Source organism: Mustela lutreola, chromosome 2, assembly GCF_030435805.1.
Source record: "Mustela lutreola isolate mMusLut2 chromosome 2, mMusLut2.pri, whole genome shotgun sequence".
NCBI lineage: Eukaryota > Metazoa > Chordata > Mammalia > Carnivora > Mustelidae > Mustela > Mustela lutreola.
The window spans coordinates 161,750,467-161,761,462 of NC_081291.1; positions in this window are offsets into that span (position 1 = coordinate 161,750,467).

The window sequence follows — 10,996 nt, forward strand, 5'->3', positions numbered from 1 at the left end:
ATAGTGACCACAAAGGTCCTCTTCCTCCTGCTCACCTGGTAGATGAAATGAATTATGAGAAAATCTCATTGCTGAGCGCCCACAGTAGATGGACTTAATAAAGAAATGTAACACTTCAGAGAATACTGAGCACTTGCAGAGTCCTCGGTTGGAAAAATCTAATCTCACAGAAAGCAGAGCAAGCCACGATACAGTTGTATGATCAAACTGATTGCCAGACATTAATTGTTTTTGTTTGGAGGGTTTTTTTGTAATTGTCAATTAATCTATAACTTGATGGTGGAATCCAGGATTTTATAATAAACCTTGGACTGAACGATCCAATTAAGAATATAGAGGCTCAAAGGAATGCAAACACATGACTGGGTTTACTGAGAGACCAAGATGATTTTTAGCAGAGGGGCCAATTAAAATCTCCTGGAAAGTGGAAAGAGATTTAGATTTAGATTGCATTAGCCTATATTAAGCACCCACTATACACCAGATTTTGGTCTGGATATTTTTACATTCTCATATACCTGAGTTTCACAATAGCTCTCTGAGGCAGATGGACTCTCTCACCTTTTACACCTCAGGGACCTGAAACTCACCACAGATACTCAAGGACTACTTGTAGAAGATCATGCGACTGCCAAGCAGAGGATGAAAAGCCAGGGTCAAACATGCTTCAATAAAATCCCAAGTCTTACTTTGTTTTTGTTACAGTTATTCTCCACTTTATACAAATCTCATCTATGAAAATGTGCTTTTATACAAACAAGACATTGTATAAAACATCAAGTCACAAAATATTGGTATAAATGTATATTCAAGAATTCTATCACACTTATTTAGAAAATCTGACATTAACTTGTATTGTTGATATTTCTTAAATGGAGAACTTTAGAAAACCATACATTTTAAAGGTATCTGTGAACTGCTGACTGGCAAGGAAAGATGATTTTTTTATTCTCTTGCCAGGCCTCTTCTATTCTCTTAATTTCTTCTTCCTTTATCTAAAACTGTCACAGATCAAAACTCAGAACAAAGGAGCAGAATATAAATTACTGTGCTTGGGTGTGGGATCTAAGCTAATAAGAATCTGTCTTAAATTGACTATAACGTGCAAAATTTGGGAAGAATAATCCTAAGCGTCTCTGCTCATTGCTCATTCCATGGAGAGCAGTGCACTATGCTTGGTTTTTCTTAACTCTTCCTAACCCGACAAAACATCACAAAGACGAGCTGATTAGAAAAGCAGAGTTGATTCATTCGGCAAATAATTAAGAAGTAACTGAGATGCACCAGGCTTGTGGTAGACTCTGGCTAGGCATAAATATGTTTATTAAACAAGAATCACTACTCTCAAGGAGCTATAGTGTCAGTCAAATTAAACAAGAGGTCCAAATTAAACAACCAAACAAAAAAGCAAGTCCATGAATATCTACATTCATCGTGAGTTCTGTGGGGATGAGCCCTGATTGTGGGTGGGAACTTGGCCATGAGAAAAGGAGGAAGATGCACCAAAACCTAAAGAAACAAGTAGGCTCTGGGGAAGAATGAGCTTGACATATTTGAGGAAAAGAAAGGAGGCCAAAGTGTCTGGAGTATTGTGGGCAAAGGGAAAGCAGCCTGAGACGCTAGAGAATCCAGGAGGGCTGACTCGGGCTGACCACCGTGGGCGACCATAGAGATGGGATCCTATTTTAAGAACTATGGGGAAGCTTTAAAGAAATTTAAGCCAGAGGATAGCAGGGCCTGCTTTATATATTTAGAAGCTCACTTCGGCTGAGTAAAACTGGAGAATAAGACAATATGGAAATCCATAAATGGTCTATCATATTGTAGCATCCAGACACAATGGCTTGGTTGGCCATACCAGTAGCCAAGGCAAATGAAAACAACTCAAGGCCCGATTTTCACTAGTGTGAGGGGGCAATTCCCGACAGCTCTCGCTGGTGAGGGAGAAAATATCTAGGACCACTATAATCACTGTAATGCCCTCCTATAATTGAGCAGACCCCACATTTACCAGGACAAAATTAACATGTGACTGCCCTTCTCTTAGTTCTTTCTGATTGCGTTTATTCTTTGTGATTTTCTTTCCCTTAAAAGTAGCCTTAAGTGTTTCTTTGTTTGTTTGTCTTTGTTTCTTTCAGGGAAAAACAAAATCCTGTATTTAAGTATCTAGGATAGAGTTGAGGAGAGTTGTATAGATGTCGATTTGCCCTGTGGCTATTTTTTTATCAACACTATTCCTAAGTTATATGACAAGATGATTTTTAAATACAAAACAAAACAATGTACTTGATTTCTCTGACCACAGAATCTTAACCTAAAGAATAAAAAATGCTGCCCTACTAAACTAGGAAAAATAATAGGAAAGTTGAATGTTACAGCTTCTCCAACTGAAATATCAACACTGGTATGCTACATGTGTTTTTGCTTATTGGTGCACATAATGTGTTGTTATTAATCGTTGCGTTTTGCAGAACTATATATACTACAAAAGCAAAGGGATACAGCAGATGACGACTCTTGGGACAGAGTATTTCCTGCTTCTGCTGGGGTCTCAAACTGATGTACTTTCTGGGCAACAGCTGTGGGTGCACCCTTCACCCTGACCCATCTCGAACTTGATAGCTTCTTTTGCATTCCACTCTCGCTAAGCTGTGGTCAAAATGGAAAACGATCTGATATGCTCCTATTTCACAGCACCAAGGGGCATTTCTACCCTACCGTGTGACTCCTGCAGGGATTCTGCACTATGGCAGAAGACTCCTAGAGCCCAGATCCTTACCCAAGAAACAGAAACTTCTACTGTTGAAGCATGTGAGGGAGAGGCTGATGAGAATGTTTTCTGAGGGCAGCTGTCTTGTGAGATGCTGTCTTCTGATCAGATTGCAGAATCAAATGGTTGTTCTATATGCCTGGGAGGCCAATCCTGCTGCTTAGGGTTCTAGGTGGTTTGTTTTCTGCTCTTGCTTGTGTGCTCAGAGATGACAGCATCCCTTCAGCACTGGAAACGGGCCCAAAGTCAGTCAACCAGCAAGTATTTATTAAACACTCTAGGGTGCATTGCCCTCTTGAGGCCTGGTCTGGTTGCAGCTTCTGTACTTTTCTGTGAGCCATACTTTTCCTGACAAGACTTAGCTTAGGGAATTTTTCCATTTTGAATGCAAATGTTTATGGGTTAAAAGCTTATTTAAGTGTCCCCCGGGTAGGTTGGGTGGAGACCAGCATTGCCTTCTTGTCACACATATTCTATTGAGAGCCAGTTAAAGACCGGAAAAATTGCTTGAGGAAGCATATGGAAATTTAAGAGGTAGAAAGCAATCAAGGAAACATTTTCTGAGAATAGTGTTAAAATCATGATTGGGAATAGAAATAAATATGAATCAGTCTCTTTTCCCTTATAAAATCATCAATATAATTTTGTGACTCTCTAGGATGGTTCGGGGGATGGGTGGGATAAATTACCATGTTAAGAGTCACATGTTTTATATTTTTTTCAAATGTCATGGAATTGTTCTTCTCACAGTGAGTGGAGCTAGCTGATGCCTGACATCTGAAGTATACCAGGAATGGAAAAGACTGAAAAAAAAAAAAAAACCTGCTTAAAAGTCCACTGTGATATTGGCAGGACACGCCTTCCTGAACCACTAATCTTGTGGATTTAGGGCTGATGGCTGAATGTCACAGTGCATTGCCCCTTGGAGGCAGAGAGCTCCCTGGCACTGCTGATATGAGTAGAGAGGAGATGACATTTCTTGGCAAAGATACTGATCTGAGGTGCTATAACACTAGGGTCTTCCTAGCTCAAAGGAGAGAGTGCATTCCATGATTGATTGGGTAAGCACATGTGTGTGTGCACACACACACATGTGTATACATGGGGGGTTGTGTTTCATGGTAGCTGAAAAGAGTCTGAGTAGACGTCTAACTAAAAATCCTGCATAGGCAAAGAAATGCTGGCAAAGATGTTCCTCCATTGACTTGGTTCAGTTTTATTCAACGGTTCCCATGTTTTTCCTTAATGTTAAAGTTGCCTGTAAAATATTTATAGGATACGTACATGTGTCTCCTATTTACTTTCTCTTCCATTTATTGAGGTACACATACTTAAGAATTTTTACCTCAACATCTTCCAATCTGTTGTTGTCTCTCAGTGCCCGATGCTTTAGCTCAGCTCTTGTAGTTTCTTATCTAGACAATTTTAATAGCCTTCCAACTAATTTCCTTACCACCTGTGTCGCCTCTCTGCACCTTATCCTTCTACTACTGCCCAAGTGATTATTCTAAGTCCCAGATCTTGTTGAATTACTTTCTGCTTAAAATCACTAATGGCTCCTAATAGCTTTAGCTATTATCTAATAGCTAACAATAATATCCTTTGTCAAGCCTGACCCATGTAGTAAGATGTTATGCTAGACATTTTCACAGGAATTCATGTGTTGAAACCCACCATTTCCTTGTTTTAGATGCTAGAACTAATTTGCAAGCTTCAAAATAAGGAGTGAGTGGTAAGATTCAGAATACCAGGAGACAAAAAGCAATCGAATGGTGGTTTTAGCACCTTTACTTTCAATCCAAAACAATATTAAATAATATCAATATATTACCCATGTCATTTACCTATGTCATTTACCACATATCTGAGTCTATGTATGGGATGAATTCCTAAGAGGAATTTGCTCAATAAAAGGGTTTGTGTGATTTTACAAATCAAAACCATATACCCAGATTACCTTCCCTAGAGGTGTCCAATTTATACTCACACCAGCCATGTGCTAGCACCTTTTCACTCCTCTCCTGGTGTACATAAACTACTTGATTTTTACCTCTCTGAGAAATGAAAAATAGCATCACCTTATAGTTTTAACTTGTGTTTCTCATTAACTGAGGGAGGTTGTATAAAGAGGGAACTGGGCCAATGATCTCCCTCCAGAATTGTGAGAGAGGTGCTGCTATTTTTAAACTTTTTGTACGGAGTTAACTGAGTCAAGACACTCTGTAGCTTAATTCTTTAATCTCTTTCCTTAATTTATGAAGAACTTCTAATGCTTCTCTGTTGTATTCAGAATTGTATTCAATACTAACCCATGTGGGCTTCAATAGTCCCCACTTCTAGATCATGGCACTTGCTGCCCTATCTGAAATGGCCCCATTTCCCAATCAGTGAATTCCTTCTTATCCTCCAAATCCTTGTGTGAGCATCATTTTCTCCAGGAAGACTTCCCTGAGTTGCATCCTTCTCCTCCATGCCTGGCACAAAACCCTTTTCTGGCCTCGAGTCCACCCCTTAGCACCCTGCATTATAGCCTTGTTTTACTGTAAGATCCTTGGAGACAAGACTCCCTACTATATGGCTCTGTTTCCCAGATACTTGGCCCAAGGTCTGGCACATAATGAATGTTAAATTATGTGTTTGTGGAATCAACTAAAAGAATGGATGAGAAACTAATTGAAAGTTCAAAGAATGAAAAATAAAACATAAATTTTGAGTATTATTTTTTTCCCCTTAAGATGATGCAGCACTACTTAATTGTGAACACAATTTTATTTTCTCAGAGACTTGAGACTTTTTAGAACCTGCCACTTAAGGTAGTCTGGCTTATTCTTTATTTGAACAGAAGACAGAGAAAAGGTCTTATATCTCAAGAGTTTTCAGTTGTCTTAGGGACTTGAGGAGCGCTCTGAAGGGATCTGAAAGAGAGTGGATTTGGCGGACGCTACTTCTCCACACCCCCCATCCCCTCATACTCACTTCATCTCTTTAAACGATGTGTCATCTGTTTTTCATCTTGGATTCCTGTGTAAGCTGTTTTTAATAGAAAGAGTTATGTGTTTCTAAGATGTTTAATAGTCTTTAGAAGCGAAGAAAGCCCAGGTCTTTAAAATAGATGAAATTTAGGGGTGCCTGGGTATCTCAGTGGGTTAAAACCTCTGCTTCGGCTCAGGTCATGATCTCAGGGTCCTGGGATGGAGCCCCACGTCGGGCTCTCTGCTCAGCGGGGAGCCTGCTTCTCTCTCTCTCTCTCTATCTCTCTCTATCTCTATTTCTGCCTGCCTTTCTGCCTACCTGTGATCTCTGTCTGTCAAATAAATAAATAAAAATAAATAAATAAATAAAAAGAGAAAATTTACATTGTGGTTCTGCCTCAGTCTTTGGCTAGCTTTGTGGCTACACCAGCCATTCATCTGAGGCTTAGTATCCTAATCTGTGAGCTGAATCCTTTGGGCTAGATGAGGCCAAAGTCCTTTGTAGCTCTAGAACAATGTGTCTGGTTATAACCTGTAGTATATGTAAAGATCTAAACCTTCTCTTGTTTTGAATGCTGTAGTGAAAACTTTCATTTTTTATTTACCACTTAGATTATGAAACCCTAAAATGTCTCCATCTTTTAAAACACCATTCGTTTCCAGTGCTTCGTATAGTAAGAACTGTTTTTTTTGTGTGTGTTTTTGTTTTGTCTTTTGTCCTCACCTTCAAAACCCGTAACAGGGGAACAGAGGACTCTGTACCAAGCAACACCTTGGATATCCTTATATCCTTGGTCCTCTTGTTTGCCTGTTCATCACACTGGTATTCAGTCACTCAAACTTTCTTTTTTTTTTTTTTTTCTTTTACTTGCTTCACTAGACCTGTAAATTCTTTGCTTTTACTTCATTTATTTGTTTTTATTTTAAAACATACAATTATTTAGACATGGTCCATGAAATCAGCTCCATCTGACTAGTTAAAGGACAATGTGTATCACTTCATTTTTGTTTTACTCATAGTTTAAAACCCCTATGATGATAGACCTGCTTAATATATAAATATAAAAAAAAATCTACTGTTAGTGTTTACTTTTTATGGAAAAGTCTCTTTATTGCTTAGGTCATGATCATAGATCACAAACTCCTTGAGGACTAAATTTATGTCTGTTATAACTACCTCATAAAGCACACATAAAACACTCATGTGAATGTGTGCATTTATAGATTTCTGTGTCTATAAGGACTCAGATGTAAACTACAAGGGGTAGAAGATTCCTTGTTTGGAATCAGGGATACTTTGAAAGTAAAATTCAATTAAGAAATTATTCTCAAATATAGGTTTCTTCGTTCTTTTCTGTTGTATCTCTTCCTCTATAAAGGAAGACCATCCATAATTTTGTGCATATCAATAATGTATTTTCAAAAGAAGTTCCCTCTGCACAGTGATAATATCCTGGAAAGGAGAAGTGGTTTGTGGACTAGAAGGAAAACCCACTTCTGCCATTTCCTTTGTTCATCTGTCATTGTTTTAAAAAAAAAAAAAATCCGTCTCAAGGACACTTTTTGCTACTCCTTCTTCAAATTTTAACCTTTTTGCTGTATTTGAAAAACACTGACCAAGTTCTGAAACAGTCCTCGATGGCCAAGTCTCTGATGTGGCATGTCCCTATTAATAAGTCAGGGTGGTCCCAAGAGACAGGCTGACTTCCTCTCTGGGGGCTCAGGTACTTCTACAGTGGTTCAAGTAGCTCTTCATCTGTCCCCCACCTCCATCTAATGAGCTGGTTCCTCTCTTTATCTGGGACACCTCAAAGGCTTCACTTCCTCTGGGCCACTGTGGGGAATGGCTTTTTTTTGCTATCATTTTTTCCAATGAGGGTGACACCTTTACCTCCTGTGGGGCAAATAACTCTCTGAACTGCAGTGTCTGTCAGTTTCTATGGCTCCCTTTCTCCATCTCCGAGAGCAGTAGCTTTTCCTTAGTCACTGGGATCCATACTGTGTGTCACCACCTCTTAAAAAGCCAAGAATCCCTCCTCTTGTCTTACTACTCACCAGCAGGTCAAATTTCTGTCCTGGAAATTTTCAGTAGCACATCAGCTGTGAATAGGCTAGACAACATAGTCTAGCAATGTAGTGAAAAGAAACTTTTTCAGTAGGAAAATTGCCCCCTTTAGTCATTTAGTCCTAAGAGGTTAGCCCAACACAAAATGACCTAGCAGAATAAATAAACACCCAGAACACTGTATACTCACCCACGGCATTCTTCTACCCTGCTGGCACTGTATCACCAATAGATGGAATGAGCCCTAAGGTCCTGGGCTCAACACACTGAGTGCTGCATGGAGCAACAGGAGGCAGAACATCAGTAACCCTGCCTCCCACTCACACCATCCTTTCACTGTCCTCATGTGAAGGAGCCCTCTGATTTTATGGCTTAATTTATTCTACAAGTTTTTTTTCATTGATAAATCAGAAAAGGCAATAGTATTCCACATACATTTCCTAAGTAACAGTATTAACTGAGCCAGATTCTTAATGCCATTATGTGGGTCAGAACTCTATAAAGAGTTCTGATTGCAAAGTTAGTGTGAAGTGTGGAGGAGAGGTGGGCAGAAAAGAAGGAGGGGGAAGAGAATGGAGAGAGACAGACGAGAGATGCATGCCCATACCATACACACATACAGACCTGTGTAATCAGAGACCTTTAGAAAGCCCAAGGAGTATGGAGACAGAGGTTTCACTAGGAAATGATTTGGATTATAATACTGCCACTTGTTTGACATGTGTTTGCATAGAGACAAGACATGAAACAGGAAGAAAAATAAAATTACTTATTATACTTTCTTGCCTGTTATGGATGGGAGATTAACCTATGGCACAGACACAGGTTTTAGTCTTAATTTGTTCTGTGTGTTTTCCTTTTCTTTATAGTGTTCAATCTACTTACTTTGGTCTGCTTCAAAAAGCCCTCATATTATAGGTAGTTCCTCTGCTTTGGGATTGAGCCCTACTCTCTTCTTCCTGGGTGCCATGTTTTATTTTGCCCAAATTGTGATCAAGACAAAACTCGGGAAGACTTTCTCTGTTTGATGCATAATCAAACTGAATTTGTCTCTGACTATTGCACTTACTCACATACATCTCTCCACATTTCTTATGTACCAAAAACAACCTATGAGATGTTGTTTGATACATGCAAGCCAACATTTAAAAGTGCTTTTCCAATATTCACTGTGACCCTGAGGGTCCCAACCAGCCTGAGGTTCATATTAAGATTCTTAAGATTCTGAGGTTCATATTACCTGTAGGCAGTGAAGTATCAAAGTTTTTTCCTTTTCAAATCAGAAAACTCCCAGAAGCTCCTCATTACTAATATTTAGTTGAGGTTTTAGGATATTAATTACAAATAAAAGCACATTTAAATCAAAATTTGGGTCTCTATATCACTCTAATTATAATAGTACAATTTTAATTCTTAATACTCAAAGCACTTAGATGGGAGTTAGCAAGTCACTCTACAAATTATTTTCTATCCTAATCACCCCTTCACCTTCTGCAAAGAATTGTGAACCTTAACAGCAAACATATATTGAAGGCAAATAAAATTTGGGAACTTATCACTTGAGTTAATACTTAAAATTACATGCAAAAGACAGTTGGTTCTCATTATTTGCATTTCTTATATTCTATAAAATTGCCATGAACAACGAATTAGCAAATACTGAACTATCGCTCATGGGGTAAATATAAGATTAGGTTCCTACAAGCCTTAAGTCACAAGAATTACATCAAATGATGAATACATAAATTCATTTTATGTGTGTTTCTGTTCAAAGACCTTTTGTTAAATATATGCTGTTTATTCACTAATGCTAAACTTACACCAGCAGCACTGTAACTCATGCATGAATGAAGTTTATCTAACTCATATTCTGACGGCAGGTCACACTTACATGTACTTAAAAACAATAGCTGGCCCTTCAGCACTACACTTGGGGGCCGTTGTAAACAGCAAAATCACAAAAAAAAAAAAAAAAAAAAAAAAAAAAAACAAACAACAACAAAAACAAAAACACCACAGAAAAAGTGAAAAATGCAGCACTAAGCAGACTACAAAAAAGACTTTTGTTTATAGGATGAGTGCTGAATCAAAAAAGGCAACTCAGCTGGGAACATGCATGTGTATTGGTCATCTCAAATTTTTCACTGTTCTGCACATGTCTACAAGTGATCATAAAAGCAGTGTGTGTTGAGTTGGGGATAACAAATAAATTCCAATGAGTAGGTCAATTCACAAATAATGGACTCCCCAAATAATGAGGATCAACTGTAACCTACAATTGAGACTGGAGACAGTGCAGACTCCTAGCGAATAGACAGTACCCACCCAAAGACCTCCATGATCTGGTCAATCTCCTTCATCTTCCAGAAAACCCTTTCCGGGAACAGGGGCTTCTCCAGATAGCTCTGGGCTAATAAATAAAATTCTTCAAGTACTACTGGTAGCATATTCTGTAGATGCTTTTGATTCAACCCAGTTCTTATAATATTCATCTTTAAGCTTTTTCAGATTCTCTTTTTTTCTTACTTAACTGTCTAAAATTTTGCTTATCATTGCATTTCAGACATTGCTTATTTCTGTCTTACACCTGCTTTTCCTTCCTATCTGAAATAATCAATAACCACCTTATCCTTTACAGCTCTCTAGAAGGGTGCCCTTCCCAGCCACCTGAGCCAAATACAGAGCTTCACTTCTTCTCAAGGTATTTTAAAGTGAAAAATATATTACAGGTATACACACAGATACACATTCACACCTTATAAGCATTTATGCACCTATCTACATATGTACATAATGAAGAAGGGAGTTATATTTAAAATAAATAGCTTTGAGATTTGAATTCCCTAAAATACTTCATTTAAAAATAAGAAAACATAGAATCTAGGCTGTGTAATGTAAATTCTTTTTCCTCATGTTAGTAGCTGAAATTGATGTTTAAAAGTCAAGAACACTAGAAAAGATGATAGACTAGAGTTCTATCCAATAGTTCTTGGATAAAGTACAGAGTTTTTCCTGACTCTGCTGAATAGGACTCCAGAGAAGGCAGAGACAACAGAGAGGAAAAATTAGATAGGTATCTCGCTGATACTTCTTTAAGAAGAGTGACTTATTTTTTTTTTTCAAAAGATGGAATTGTTTCATTAAACTTGTCTATGTTTTCCAGTAGCTGTATGGCTTAAGGGGACTTTT